The following is a 17,026-nucleotide window of genomic DNA, read 5'->3' as shown; positions in this document are numbered from 1 at the left end:
TATACATACATAGTATTTGCCATTTTGTCTATTTTTAGGTGCATAGTTCACTGGCATTAAGTACATTCACATTGCTGTGTACCATCTCCACCATTCATCTCCAGAATTTTTTCAACTTCCCAAATGGAAGCTCTGTACTCATTAAATGACTCCCCATTTCCACCTCCCCAAGCCCCTGTCACCAGCATTCTACTTTCTGTCTCTATGAATGTGACTACTCTAGATATCTCATATAAGTGGAACCACCTAGTATTGGTCGTTTATATTGGGCTATTCACTTAGCATAATGTCCTTAAAGTTCATCTATCTGGGAGCATGTGTCAAATTTTTCTTAATTTCTTTTTTTTAAAGGCTGAATAATACTCCACTATATGTATATTCTACATTTTGTCTGTCTGTTTGTCAGTCAACATACACTTGAGTTGTTCCCATCTTTTGGTTACTGTGAATAATGTTGCTATGAACATGGGTGTACAAATATCTGTTCAAGTTACTGCTTTCAATTGTTTTGTATATATACCCAGAAATGGAATTGCTGGATCACAGGGAAATTCTACATTTAACTTTTTAAGCAGCCATCATACCATTTTCCATAGCAGTTGCACCATATTTTATTCCCACCAGCAATAAATAAGGGCTTCAATTTTTCCACATCTTCACCAACACCTATTATTTTCCATTTTGTTTTCAAATTTTAAAAAAGCCATCCTATGACTGTGAAGTGTTATCTCATTATAATTTTGATTTCTATTTCCCTAGTGATTAGTGATATGGAGCATCTTTTCATATGCTTATTGGCCATGTATATGTTCTTTGGAAAAATGTCCATTCCAGTTCTTTTGCTCAGTTTTTAATCAGACTGGCTTTTTCTGTTGTTGCTGAGTAGAAGTTTTTTAAAATATATATATTTTGAATATCAACCCCTCATCAGATACATGATTTGCAAATATTCTCTTCCATTCTTTGGGTTGCATTTTCACTCTGTTGTTAAGAAACATATATTTTCTGAGTCAGGGTATCACTGCATCTCCCAGGCTGGAAGGCAGTGGCATAATCATGGCATACCCCACCACGTCTGGCTAATTTTTTTTTGTAGAGATGGGGTCTTGCTATATTGCTCAGGTTGGTCTTGAACTCCTGAGCCCAAGTGATCTGCCTGCTTTGGCTTCCCAAAGTGCTGGGATTACAGGTGTGAGTCATCGCACCCTGCCACTCTGTTGTTAGTGTCCTTTGAAGCACCCAAGTTGTTTATTTTAACAAATTCCAATTTATCTGTTTTTTCTTTTGTTGCTAGTGGTTTTGGTTTTATATTTAATAAATCATTGCCAAATCCAATGTCATGTAGCTTTTTCCTTATGTTTTCTTCTCAGAGTTATACAGTTTTAGTTCGTACATTAGGGTCTTTGATTAATTTTGAGTTTAATTTTGTATATGGTGTTAAGGGTCCAACTTCACTCTTTGGAATGTGGATATCCAGTTTACCCAGCATCATCAACTGACAAGACGTTTTACTTTAGAATAGTTTTGGCACCTTGTTGAAATCATTTGACTACATATTGTGAGGGTTTGTTTCTGGGCTCTATTCTATTCCATTGATTTATATGTCTGTTTTTATGCCAGTACTGCACTGTTTTGATTAGTGTAGGCATGTAGTGAGTTTTGAAATCAGGAGGTAGGAGACCTTTATATTTGCTCTATAATTTAAAGATGGTTTTAGTTATTTGGGGTTCCTTGAAATTCCATGTAAATTTTAAAATGGCTTATTTTTATTTCTGTACGAAACAGAATTTTGGGATTCTGGGATGTTGATAGGGATTGAATTGAATCTGTAGATTGCTTTGGGTATTGCTTTTCCTTTCCAGCTTTTATTCTAGGTTCAAGTGGTACACATGCAGGTTTGTCACATGGGTAAATTGCATGTCATGGGGGTTTGGTGTACAGATAATTTTGTCACCTGAGGAACCAGGATAATACCTGATAGGTCGTTTATCAATCCTTCCCATCTTCCACTCTCAAGTAGGCCCTGGTGTCTATAGTTTTCTTCTTTGTCTCCATGTGTACTCCATGTTTAGCTCTCACTTATAAGTGAGAACATGCAGTATTTGGTTTTCTGTTTTTCTGTGTTAATTTGCTTAGGATAATGGCCTCCAGCTCCATCCATGTTGCTGCAAAGAATGTGATTTCATTCTTTATTATGGTTGCATAGTATTCCACCATGTACATGTACCACATTTTCTTTATTGCTTTGGGTATTATTGATATCTTAAAAATATTAATGCTTCAAATTTATGAACATGGAATATCTTTCCACTTATTTGTTTCTTTAATTTCCTTCAGCAACATTTTGTAATTTTCATTCTACAAGTCTTTCATCTCTTTGGTTAAGTTTATTCCTAAGTATTTTATTATTTTTGATGTTATTATAAATAAAATTGTTTTCTTAATTTCCTGTTTGGACTGTATATTGTTACAAAAATGCCATTGACTTTTGAGTGTTAATTTTGGGTGTTGAAATTGCTTAATTCATTCTTTAGTTCTAGCTGTTGTGTCTGTTTCTAATCTTTAGGGTTTCCTACGTATAAGATTATGTTGCCTGTGACTGATAATAATTGTGTTGTTTCTATCCAATTTAAATGCCATTTTTTTTCTTGACTGATTGCTGTGGCTAGGACATCCAGTACTGTGTTGAAGAGAAGTGGTGAAAGCAGGCTTGCCTTGTTCCTCATCTTAAAGGAAAATATTTTAGTCTTTTATGATTGAGCATAGTGTTAGCTATGAGTTTCTCAGGCAGGACTTTACTATGCTTAGATAAATTCTTTCCATTCTTAATATTGAGTGTATTATCAGGAAGGGTGTGGAATTTTGTCAAAGGCCTTTTTTATATTAATTGAGATGGTCACGTTATTTTTTTCCTTTCATTCTGTTGATGTGATGTGTTATATTGATTAATTTTCAAATATTGAACTCTTACATTTCAGGATTAAATCCCACTTGATCATGGTGTACAATCCTTTTAATATGTAGTTGAATTTTGTTTACTAGTATTTTGTTGAGAATTTTTATTTAATTATTCATCAAAGATAGTGGTCTGTAGTTTTCTTATAGTGTCGGTCTGGCTTTGGTATCAGGGTAATGTTGGCCTTATAGAATAAATTAGAAAATGTTCATGTTAATTCTTCTTTGCATAGTGGAAAGAACTCACCAATGAAGCTATCTTGTCCTAGGGTTTTCTTTAGTGGAAGGTTTTTTATTACGGCTTCAGTTTCTTTGCTAGCTGTAGGTCTATTCAGATTTTCTATTTCTTCATGATTTGGTCTTGGTAGGTTGTGTGTTTCCAGGAATTTGTCCATTTCATCTAGATTATCCAATTTGTTCACATACAATTTGTTCATTTTCTCTATTGTTGGGAGAAGTGTATTTTAAAAATGCCAAGACCCTACTCCTAGAATCTCTGCTTTAATTTAGTGCGTGATGGAGTCCAGACGTCACAGGTATTTTCTAAAATCTTCCTAGTGATTTTCATGTGCAACCAAGTTTGAAAATCACTGGCATAAGAGATTCTTGATTACAGATATACTTAATGAATTTTCCTAATATTTTGGTTTATCATAGAAAAATTCCTACATAAAGTAATGCAAAAGATTGCTGTTACATAAATTTGGTCAATACAAATAGTAAGTTAGAAATTTAATGCTAGCTTCTTCTCTTTTCTTTACAGTGATCTTCTCTCACAATGAATGACTACTTATTTGTGTTATGACAATGTAGATAAAAATGCTCATAATAAATAAGGTACCATATTGAATCAGTAAAATGTACAGTTAAATTCTGCACTCAAAAAGCTGACCAAAGGCAAGACATAAGGCAAACACATACCATTTAATTTAAATGGTAATTTAAATTAATCAATCTCTAATTCTCAAGTTCACTTCCTAAGTTTACTTTCTATTGCCTCCTCAATACCATGTACCATCAAGATAAAAACTTTGCAAGAAATTACGACTTCTGTATTTAACATAATATAAGACACTATCAACTTTAAGATGTAACAATTTTTAACGTATTAATAACATCACCTCTAAGATCCTGCTAATAAAAATTGTGACAAAACATCAATTGTAAAATGCATTCTAATTTAAGACATATTAAAATGTGAAAACGTAGTAGTCATATTTGGATGAAATATGCAGATTTTCTCTTCTCCTGAGTAGAACTATAAGCTGATGGGGGAAAAAATAACACAATACATCTCAAGGTCTAATATATTGAACTCATGGGTTATTTGCTGATATGGATCATCTACGTCAAAGGTTGCTTGCATTATAATGGCTAATCAAAGGTGGGTGGATGGTTTACCAATTTATCTGGGGAAATAGAATTTGTCTATAAAAGTCAAAGGAACATAAGAGATGAATTCTTACTGTCTCTTCCAGTGCTCTGATTATGAATTCAATATAGCTTTAAGACTGAAGAGATTACCGGCTAAAGCTAGACATGTGCTTTCAATAGAAGGGACAGTCAAACTGTGTCTGTTCCTCCAGATATTTGCTTTTGCCAGGTAGTATCTGTCTTCTCCAGATTGGGATGAAGCCAGTTCATCTCAGTCCAAGTCTCTACCTCACTTAAGCTGAGAAAGCAGAAGAAATGTAGCATCTGGGTTAAATGAAATAGTAAGATCATAGATTTGAATCCACCCACATGCTGGTGATCCTGCAGAACTAAATGCAGTGTGACAGCCTCTCCCGTGTTATTTGTGAATTTGGCAGGTCACAGGAGGAAATTCAAAGTGGAAGATATACACATTTAAAGCCCCAGGAAGAATTCCAGAAGATCAGAAGAGTACCTGCGATCCAAACAAATGAAATGACCTGCCAAGGTCATGTGGCGGTGATTCAAGATTAGAACTCAGGTCAAGAGACTGCAGAAACAAGGAAACATCGAACTCATTTGGTTCTCCCCTGATACTTTTCTCCTGCAACATATATATTTTGTGAAGAGTTTTTAAAGTTTCCTCATATAATATGCCACCCCCACCCCATTTTTTTCTCCTTTGAAAATGTAAAAGGCTCCTTTAAATAGAACCTGCTTTGTCAACTCTAAGATAGACAAAGGATTAAATTAAAGAAACAGCCAGCTGCTTTTCAATAGTTATGAGTGGGGAAGAAATGAGCTAGAAATACATTCCTACTTTAGGCATGCTTAGCTGCTCTTAGGTTCCTCCTTCATTATTTTATTGTCTTCTTCTCTTGGGCTGGGGCACCACATTATCAAACCCCATCTGTGATCTTCAAATCTGAAGAAGGCAGCAGTGAACAAAGTGCACTCTATTTAAGTCCTTACACATTATCCACCTCCCACTTTCTGCCAAACACAGACACACAACCTCATAGTTTCATATGCAGCCTTTTGGTTTTGCTTTTCAGTTTTGGGATGTGACCCTTTCCAACTTCCTATTGAGAGAAGCATAAAAAATGCACCAAAATGAGACAAACTAAAGCTAAAGACAGCCAACATTCTACAGAGGTTTTTCTAGAAGGAAATAATTCCCTTTCACAATCCACATGGGTCAGAATAAGTAATCAGCTCACATGCAAACTTCTGGAAAGGAAACTTTGTCAGACCTTTCTCAACTCTCAGATCCCACCAACCTTCTTCACTCTCCCTTTGATTCCTCCCCATACTCAAACATAGAAACTGCTTTTTTCCCCCAGACATGTTACAGATTAAAACTGCAAGTCCTTTGAGGTGGAGCATGGTAGAGAGGGGGGAATAATACTGACATTCTCTATCTTGTGAAATGAGCACTAAGCAAGAGGAAGGGAAAGAGATAGGAAAAGCCTGTGGACTTTCATATCACTTAGGAAAAAAACACCCCCTCACTGTTAGAAAGCAAACAAACGGAGCCAGAGAAGCTCCTACCTCAACCTTGGGTAGCAGTCTAAAAAGTGTAAGTTAAAACTAAGGACTATAAATTTTACTTGGACCTATAAAAATTAGCTTGCCCTTGAGCTTCAGATTTGAGAAGGGAACCTCATAAAGTTCGAAGTAGAGCAGCACTTGCTTGTTGGCATTCTGTTGATCTGAATGAAGCTACTTTTGTTTAAAGAAGAATGAAAATAACAATGACAGCATAGTGCCTGTATATCAATTCCAAAACAAAGAAAACAATAGTTCTAATAATTAAGCAACGAGTCTACCTACAGAGGTTTTGCTCTGCAAAATAGAAGTTTTTAGAATGAATTTCTTTTATGTTTTAAACAAAATATGATAAATTAGGATTACATGAGATAAACAGTGAAATATAAGATGAGAAATGTCTAACAGAGGAGAAATAAATGTACTCGAACCAAAACTATGTTAGGCTTAAAATTCTTGTTAGAAGCAATTCAGAGTAGAATTACTGTGGCAGAAAATGTAATACAAGAATGATACTGGGCAAAATTTAAATATTCAGTTTATTTATAATTCTTTCTCTATAAAATGATTTTTTAAAAACTGGAAAAACAATGGTCAACAATATATAATAAAACCTTTTAATGCCAAAATACATTTCAAATAAATTCAAGAGAGGCCATTATTTTGGACCAAGCTCCTGTATGAGGCCCCAGCACACCAGACTAAACCAGAATTGAATTCTTAGTGCTAGTTGCCACTTAAACTGAATTCTGAAATGGGCCAGATTTCCAGAAAATCAGGAGAGTCACAATAACAAAGCAGAAGGACCCAGTTTACCTGAGCCAGCATGATAAGAAAGTTCCCTTTGTTTTAACTCTAGAAGGAAAGTAACTTTGAAATGACCAAATCTATTTTTCATTCTTTATTTCTGCTTTCTTCAGCCTTTTTTCTGACTATAAAGCCAACATCTTCTCAGCTCACTAGAATATCTATTCCATTTTATATCTTGAGATGTTGCTCAATTCTAGAATTGCAACTAAAAACCAATTACATCTTTAAACTAAATTTGTTGTAATCTTGCTTGTATCAAATGTGGAGAAGAAAAAGGTAGTGCCACAATCTAGAAAAAAAAATGAAGAGAAATTCCACTTAATATGAATATACAGTTTCATTTTTGGTTTATGGATTTTTAAAGGAGCCTTACAATACCTGCATAGATTTTTCTTTACAATGCTGAATGCCAGAAGAAAATGATGAATCTTTCAGTGGGGTTTTGAGTAAAAGATGTCAAGCCCCAATCCTGGTTGTCTTAGATCGGCTTCTTCTAGCATCAGACTTTGAGCCAATGCCCCTGTGTGCAAGTTGTTTACTTTGGAGGTGTGGAGAAAATCAGGAGGTAAGTGAGAAGTGAAACAGAAAGACAAGGAATGTAGCCAGTAAAATGTTAAATATTAAGGCAGCTACCACTGGAGTTAATCCAATTTGGAAGCATTGGGAAACAGTACAAGTATGCATGCTCCAAAATCTTCATGACCTTAGATTTGGCAATAGATTCTTAGGTATCACAAAAACACAAGCAACAAAAGAAAAATTACATAAATTGGAGTTCATCAAAATTAAAACCTTCTCTGCATCAAAGGACACTATTAAGAAAGTAAAAACAATCTATAGAATTAGAGAAATCATATCTGATAATGTCTAATATTCAGAATATGTAAATAACTCTTATAACTGAGTAACAAAAAGATAATCCAACTTAAAATGGGCAAGGGACTTGAATAGACATTTCTTCAAAGAAGATATACAATGGTCATTAAGCACATTAAAAGATGCTCAACATCATTAACCATTAGGAAAATGTAAATGAAAACCACAATGAGAAACCAATTTACACTTACTAGGATGGCTAGAATTTTTTTAAAAGTAGTAAGTGTTGGCAAAGATGTGAAAGATGTGGAACTCTCACACTTTGCTGGTAGGAATGTAAAATGATGCAGCTGTTATGGCAGTTTGGAAATTCCTCATAAACTTAAACATAGGATTTCCATATGACCCAGCAATTCTACAACTAGATCCCAAAGAATCGAAAATAAGTGAACATAATATAATGTCGTATTCTAGATGAATATCACCTTCATTACCCACAGATATTCTTTGTAGTGCTACACAATAGCCAAAAGGTGGAAACAATCCAAATCTCCATCAACTAATCAATGAATAAACAAGAGTGGTATAACCATACAATGGAATATTACTCTGCCATAAAAAGAAATGTACTGATTTATGCTACCACACAGATGAGCCTCAGAAACATTAGGCTTAGTGAAATAAACCAGACACAAAAGGTCATAAATTATATTAATTCACTTATAAGAAATATTCAGACAAAGTAAATGCATAGAAATAGAAAGCAAATTACTTGTTGCCAAGAGCTGTATAAAAGAGGGAATGGGGAGTGACTACTTTATGGTATAGGGTGTCCTTTTGGAGTGATGACAAATGTGTTGGACCTAGATAGAGATGTTGGTCGTACAACACTGTGAATGGACTGAATGCCACTATATTGGAAATGTAAATAGTTAATTCTATGTTATGTGAGTTTTAACTCTAAACATTTTTTAAAACCACGTTTCAGAATTATTCCATTTGAAAGGTGGAGAAGCTGGAGTAGTTATACTGTCTCATGTCCATCATTTGCCACTGCTTGAGAGCCTCTCTGTCGAATTGTTAATTCTTTGGTACTTTCAGGCTACTGCACAGGCAAGGCAGAATACCTTTGTATTGGAAAACATTCTTTGAGCACAGAGATACAAATTCTGGCAGTTGGAAGGTGTCTGTTGTTAGAATTACACAGTCTGAGGAATATGGACAGGCACTGATAGCTAATACTACACTCTTACGACATCATTCTTATATGGTTTCAAGTCACTGAAAGATTCAGGGCCAGGCGCGGTGGCTCACACCTATAATCCCAGCACTTCGGGAGACTGAGGATCACAAGGTCAGGAGTTCAAGACCAGACTGACCAACATGGTGAAACCTCGTCTCTACTAAAAATACAAAAATTAGCTGGGCATGGTGGCGGGTTCCTGTAATCCAAGCTACTTGGGAGGCTGAGGCAGGAGAATTGCTTGAACCCAGGAGGTGGAGGTTGCAGTGAGCCAAGATCGTGCCACTGCACTACAGCCTGGGTGACACAGTGAGACACCATCAAAAAAAAAAAAAAAAAAAAAAGAAAGATTCAGATTACATGCCACAATGTAAAATTATTGAAACATTTTGCCAAAGTATAGTCTAATTTTGACGCCATGAAGTATAAGTTAAAATATAGGAAAGGTGAAAAAGTAGTAAACACATACAAATGTACGCAAATTCTAGTAAATTGGATGACAAATTTAAATGTTTTTAAAATATTTCTTTCTAAGGAGAACATTTAAGTATTAAGAAACAAATTAATTCAATAGCATCAGCATCCTTGGTTGTTACATGTAGGTTATATTGACCATGATTAGAAAGTGGAGAGACGGCCTGGTGGTGGCTCAGGCCTGTAAATTGGGACTTCAGAAGGCTAAGGCAGGCAGATAACTTGAGCCCGGGAGTTTGAAATCAGGCTGGAGAACATGGTGAAACCCTGTCTCTACTAAAAGTAGAAAACTTAGCCAGTGTGGTGGCACATGCCTGTGGTCTCTACTAGTTGGGAGGCTGAGGCCAGAGGACCACTTGAGCTCAGGAGGTGAAGGCTGTAGTAACTGATATCGTACCACTATACTCCAGCCTGGGCAACAGAGTGAGATCTTGTCTCAAGAAAATAAAATAAGAAAGTAGAGAGAAGAGGTGAATTAAAGTAAACTTATAATAAATTACTATTTTCACATAAAGTGGAATTTAATACTTACAATATATTTAAAATGACATGCAAAGAAAATTGTAAACATAAAAGTAAAAAAAAAAAAATCCTAGGCTATATTTAAATGAAGACAAATAAAAGCATCCTCTTTTGGTCACAAGTGACAGAAGCCAATTCCAGATAGCCTTCTTATTGAAATGATAGTGGAGAGTCTCATCGAACCCAAGGGCAGGAGTGCAAAAGGACCCCTGGAACAGATTAGAACTGAACTGTTAGATATTCAGTATCTAACTGTATGCAGGACTCACCCCTCCACGGTGGCTTCATCTCTATTTCTGTAGACTGATATTCTCTTCATCACTGGCCCCATTCCAGGAAACATGGCCACTTCAATCTCCTGATTTCGACATTACATGTCCAAACTCTTGGTGAGCGATTTATCTTTTTGTTTTTTCTTCTAAATTCTCCAGAAAAAGGATTATGTAGATAAACTTAAGTTGGTTACCTACCTCCTGACCCCATCAGCATTGCAGTAGGCACCACAACCCACACCACCACTGTGTGCACTGCGGTGGGTCCCAGTGCACAACGATGATCATTTCCTACAGTAGGCAAATGATTGATCACTTCTCCCGACTGAGCCGAGAATCAGAAATCACCACTTAATCCTTCTCAGAAATCACCACTGTTGTAAGATACATATATATATATATTTTTTGGGGGGTTTGTTTGTTTGTTTGTTTGTTTGTTTTTTGAGACAGAGTCTCGCTCTGTCACCCAGGCTGGAGTGCAGTGGTGCGATCTCGGCTCGCTGCAAGCTCTGCCTCCCGGGTTCACGCCATTCTCCTGCCTCAGCCTCCCAGTAGCTGGGACTACAGGTGCCTGCCACCACGCCCGGCTAATATTTTGTATTTTTAGTAGAGACGGGGTTTCACCATGTTAGAAAAGATGGTTTCGATCTGCTGACCTTGTGATCCGCCCGCCTCGGCCTCCCAAAGTACTGGGATTATAGGCGTGAGCCACCGTGCCCGGCCTGTTGTAAGATATTTTAACTTACCTCAGTGCTGTCTAAGTAAGCTTTACTTTTATTGCTCAGGGCTTATCAGACTTAATGCATGAACTGTTTCAGCTTGCTTTGATCCTAGTATTAAACAAAACAAAATAAAGGTCAAGCTAGCCTGTTCTTAATCAACTTAACCCTGCTAGGTAACTTTGCTTCTAACTATGGCTCTGATGCTACCCATCAGAGGCCTATCTGTGATGTTTTCAAGAACTTAGCAACCATTAGCTGGATAAATTTTTAAAATTTAATTTTTTAATTCACACATGCTAATTGTACATATTTATGAGATACCTAGTGATGTTTCTATACATAGTGATCAGATCATGGTAATTAGCATATCCATCAATCCATCATCTCAGACACTTATAATTTTTTTCTGTTGGGAACATTCAATATACTCCTAGCTATTTGAAACTATATAACATATTATTGTTAACTATAGTCATCCTACAGTGGTATAAAACACTAGAATTTATTCCTTCAATTTAGCTGTAATTTTGTACTCTTTAACAAATCTCTTCTTATCCCTCCCTTATTCCTACCTTTCCCAGCCTCAAGTATCTTCTGTTCTACTTTTTATTTCTATGAGATCAACTATTTTTAGCTTTCACATGAATGAGAACTTTGCATTTAATTTTCTGTCCCTGGTTTATTTCACTGAATACCCTCCAGTTCCATCCATGCTGTCACAAATGACAGGATTTCCTTCTTTTTATGGCCAAATAATATTCCATGGTGTATATACAACTTCTTTTCTTTATCCATTGATCTGTTGTTGGATACCTAGGTTGATTTCCTATCTGGGCTCTTCAATATATTTTTTTTTCCTTTGGATAAATGTTCAGTAGTGGTGTTGCTGGATCATATGGTAATTCTACTTATAGTTTTTTGAGAACCCTTCATAGTGTCCACCATAGTGGCTGTACTGGTTTACATTCCCACAAACAGTGTATAAGAGTTCCCCTTTCCCCACATTCTTCCTAGCATTTGTTATTTTTTATCTCTTTGACAATAGCCATCCTAACTGGGGTGAGATGATACCCTATTGTGATTTTGATTTGCATTTCGCTGATTCTTAGTGATGTTGAGCGTTTTTTCATATATGTGTTAGCCATTTGTATGTCTCCTTTTGAGAAGTGTCTGTTTAGATCATTTTCTCCTTTTGTAATCAGATTGTTCATTTTCTGCTGTTGAGATGTTTGAATTCTTTCTATATTCTGAAATATTAATTCTCTGTGAAATGATTGTTTTCAAATATTTTATCCTATTCTCTAATTTGTCTTTTCAGTCCGTTGGTTGTTGCCATTGCTGTGCAGAAGCTTTCTAGTATGATGTATTTCCATTTGTTTATTTTTGCTTTTGTTGCCTGTGCTTTTGAGTTCTCATTCACAAAATATTTTCCAAGAACAATGTCCTGAAGCATTTTTCCTGTTTTCTTTTAGTGGTTTTACAGGTTCAGGTATCCCATTTAGGTCCTTGATCCACTTTGAGTTGATTTTTTTGTACTGAGTGAGTGGTGAGGTTCAGGTTCCATTCTTCTGCATATGAATATTCAGTTTTCCTAGCCTCATTTATTGAAGAGACTGTCCTTTCCACAATGAGTGTTCTTGGCACCTTTGTCAAAAATCAGTTTTCTGTAGATGTGTGAATTAATTTCTGAGTTATCTATTCCGTTCCATTGGTCTATGTCTTTGTTTTAATGACAGCACCATGCTGTTTTACTTACTACAACTGTGTTGCAGATTTTGAAGTTAACAGATGCCTCTAGTTTTACTCTTTTATCTCAGGATTGCTTTGTCTATATGGGATCTTTTGTGATTCCATATGCATTTTACAATTATTCTTCTGCTTAATAAAGAACGTTATCGGCATTTTGATAGAAATTGCATTGAATCTGTAGATCACTTTGAGTAGTATGGTCACTTTAACAATACTAATTCTTCCAATTTGTGTGCATGGGATGTATTTTTATTTGCTTCTTTCCTCTAGCTATATTTCAACAGTGTTTTGTAATTTTTCTTGTAGAGATCTTTTACCCCCTTAGTTAAATTAATTCCTAGGTATTTTATTTTTCTGTAGCTATTATAAATGAGATTGCCTCTAAATTTCTATATCAGCTTATTTATTGTTCATGTATAAATATGGTACTGATTTCTGTATATTGATTTTGTATCCTGCAACTTTACTGAATTGATTTATCAGTTCTAAAGGTTATTTGGTAGAGTCCTCAAAAGTTTTTCAATGTATAGGGTTATGTCATCTACAAACAGTGACAATTTGGCTTCCTCCTTCCTGATCTGAATGACTTTTATTTCTTCCTCTTGCTTAATTGCTCTGACTAGGACTTTCAATATCATGTTGAATAAGAGTGGTGAGAATGGGCATCCTTGTCTTATTCTAGTTCTTAGAGGAAAATCTTTCAGCTTTCCCCTGTTCAGTATGATGTTAACTGTGTGTTTGTCATATGTGGCTTTTCTTATGTTGAGGTACTTTTTTTCTATACGTTATTGAGATTTTTAAAAATCATGAAGTGATGTTAAATTTTATCAAAATATTTTCTGCATCTATTTAAATGATTATATGGTTTTTGTCCTTTATTATATTGATGTGATGTATGATGTTTACTGATTTGCATATATTGAGTCATCCTTATATTCCTGGTAAGTTCCACTTGATCATGGTTTATTATCTTTGCATGTGTTGCTGGTTTCTTTTTGGTAGTATTTTGTAGAGGATTTTTGCATGTATGTTCAACAGGGATATTGGCCTACACTTTTCTTTCTTTGTTGTGTCCTTTTCCAATTTTGGCACCAGGGTTATGCTGGCCTCATAGAATGAATGAGGAAGAATTCACTCTGTTTCAATTTTTTGGAATAGTTTGAGGAGAATTGGCATGAATTATTCTTTAAATATTTGGTAGAATTCGGTGGTGAATCCATCAGTCTTGGGCTTTTCTTTGTTAGGAGGCTTATTACTGACCCAATATTATTACTTGTTATTGGTCTGTTCAATTTTCTACTTCTTTTTGGCTCAATCTTGATAGGTTATGTGTATCCAGGAATGTATAGTTTCCTCTAAGTTTTCAGATTTACTGACATATAGTTAGTTGTTCATCGTAATCCCTAATGATCCTTTGTATTTCTGTGGTATCTGTTGTGACACCTCCTTTTTTATTTCTGATTTTACTTATTTAGGTCTTCTTTTTTCTTAGTCTCTCTTGCTAATGGTTTGTAGATTTACTTTATCTTTTCAAAAAGTCAACTTTTTGTTTAATCAATATTTTGTGTGTGTGTATATATATATATAATGTATAGTCTCTATTTTGTTTATTTCTGCTCTGATCTTTATTATTTCTTTCTTTCTCATAATTTTGAGTTAGGTTCATTTTTGCTTTTCTAGTTCCTTTAGGTGCATCATTAGGTTGCTCATTTGAAATCTTTCTAGGTATTCGATGTAGGTATTCATTGCTATAAATTTGACTGTCAATACTGTTTTTGCAGTGTTCCATGGATTTTGGTATGTTGTATTTCTATTTTCATTTGTTTCAAGGAATTTTCAAATTTCATTTTTTATTGTCTTCCTTCACCCATTGGTCATTCAGAGCATGCTATTTAATTTTCACGTTTTTGTATGATTTTCAGTGTTTCCCTTGTTATCAACATCTAGGTTTTTTTTCTGTTTTGGTCAGATAAGATACTTGATATGATTTTTATTTTTAAAACATTTTTGAGACTTGTTTTATGTCCTAACAGATGGTCTGTCTTCGAGAATGTTACATGTGCTTATGGAAAGAATGTATATTCTGCAGCTGTTGGGTTAAATGTTATGCAAATGACTGTTAGGTTCTTTTGGTCAATGGTGCAGTTTAAATCTGATATTCTGTATTAATTTTCAGTCTAGATGATCTGATCAATGCTGAGAGTAGGGTGTTGAAGTCTCCAACTACTGTTGCATTGGAGTTTATCTCTCCCTTTAGATCTAATGATATTTGCTTTATATATCTGGGTGCTCCAATGTTGGGCACATATATATTTATAATTGTTATATTCTCTTGCTGAATTGATCACTTTGTTGTTGTACATTATTTTTCTTTTTTTCTTTGTATGTTTGACTTGAAGCCTGTTTTGTCTAATAGAAGTTTAGTTACTCTTGCTTGCTTTTGGTTTTCTTTTGTATGCAATATCCTTTTCTATCTCTTCACTCTCAGTCTATATATGTCTTTGCAGGTAAGGTGAGTTTCTTATAGGCAGCATATTGTCGGGTCTCATTTTTTCATCCATTCAGCCAGTCTATATCTTTTAAATAGAGAATTTAATCTGTTCATATTCAAGGTTATAATTGATAGGTCAGGACTTACTCCTGTCATTTAAAAAATTTATTTCCAGTTGTTTTGTATATTATTTCTTCCTTACTTTCTCTTTTATTGCTTATTTTTGTGGTGGGGTATTCTGTAGTGATAAGGCTTGATTTCTTTCTCTTTCTCCTTTATTATCAGCTCTACCAGTAAGTTTTATAATTTCACATGTTCTTATAATGGTGGTTATCATCTTTTCACATCCAGTCCTCTTGAGGATTTCTTGTAAGGCTGATATAGTGGTGATGAATTCCCTTAGGTATAGCTTGTCTGTGAAATATTTCATTTCTCCTTCATTTCTTAAGGTTAGCTTTGCTGTGTATACTATTCTTGGATGACATATTTTTCTTTCAGTATTTTCAATGTACTATCCCATTTTCTCCAGGCCTGTAAGGTTTCTGCTGAAAAATTCATTGCTAGTCTACTGGAAATTTCCTTATATGTGACTTGACACTTTCCTCTTGCAGCTTTTAGAATTCTTTCTTTGCCTTTGACTTTCAACAATTTGACTATATATAATGTGTCTTAAAGAGGATCTGTTTGGGTTGAATCTACGTGGGATCCTTTGAGCTTCCCAGACCCAGATGTCCATCTCTCTCTGAGACTTGACAAGTTTTCAGTCTCACAAGTTCTTGGCTGGCCTGTGTGCATGTCTGCTGGGGTAGCCCACAGGGCTGCTTCTTAGGCCTGGGATGTAGGCTCAAGGCTGCATGGTTGGCTTGGGGATGTGTCTGCTGGGTGGGGTAGTGGGCCCATGATGCTATTTATCAGATTAGGAATGTGGGTGCAAGGCTGCTCAACTGGTTTAGGGGCATGTTTACCATCAAGGGTAACCCGTGGGACTATTTCTCAGGCTTGGTATGCAGGTGCTCAGCTGCTCAGCTGGCCTGGGGGTATGTCTGCCAATGGAAACCCACAGCATTTTTTCTCAGGCCTGTGACATGGCTGCACGGCTGGTGTGAGGGTGTTTCTGTTGGGGTGGCCTACAGGGCTGTTTCTCAGGCCTGAGATGTAGGTACACAGCTACTCAGCTGGCCTGGGGGTGTGTCTGCCAGAGGCAACCTGCAGAGCAGTTTCTCATGCCCAAGATGTGGGTGGAAGGCTGTTTAGTTGGTTTGGCACATACCCACCAAAGGTGGCCCATGAGGCTCTTTCTCAGGTTTGGCCCATGAGCTAACAGCTCCTGGCCAGCCTGTGGGAATGCTTTCCAGACATGGCCTGTGGGACTATTTCTCAGGTCCTTATTGGGCTCCCAGGACCACTGGGCCAGCTAGGGGCATGTTTGTAGGAATAAAGGGAATGATGTGGAGCTGTTTCTTAGTCCCGAGCATGGATGGGCAATCACTCTGCCACCCTAGGGGTATATCAGCTGCTCAGAGGCTCAGGGCCTCTCCTGTGGAGGGCATGCAGCAGTTTGGCCAGCTCAAGGGTGGATTCAATCTGTGGAGAACTAACAGATGGTTTCTCTGCCTGAAAGTGTAGCAGCAGGGGTTGATATCCCTGCTGTACACAAACAAAGTCATAGGTGATCCTTAGCCTAGGCTCCTTGCAGCTGGGGTTGTGGCATTCATCCACCCATATGGGCTTGATACTATAAAGTTGGACTCCCAGTGCTCGAGAGGATGCAGTGGCTTCTGGCCGCCAAAGCAGGGTGAACTCCAGAGGTGACTCTGTTCTCAAGATGATGTCATGCTGCAGCTTGGCTCCCAGCTGGCAGGTGGGGAGTACAGAGTGCACACCTCATGCTCCTAGTCTGAGGCAATGCATCTGCACGAATTCCCGGAAGCTCAGATTCCGGGAAACTGGATTCAGAGCTTGTGAGGACTTGGGATTCTCCTGTAGAAGGACTGTAAGTGTTTGTGGTGGC

The sequence above is a fragment of the Chlorocebus sabaeus genome, chromosome 17, assembly GCF_047675955.1.
Source record: "Chlorocebus sabaeus isolate Y175 chromosome 17, mChlSab1.0.hap1, whole genome shotgun sequence".
NCBI classification, from domain to species: domain Eukaryota; kingdom Metazoa; phylum Chordata; class Mammalia; order Primates; family Cercopithecidae; genus Chlorocebus; species Chlorocebus sabaeus.
Note: the sequence above shows the minus strand (reverse complement) of the source record.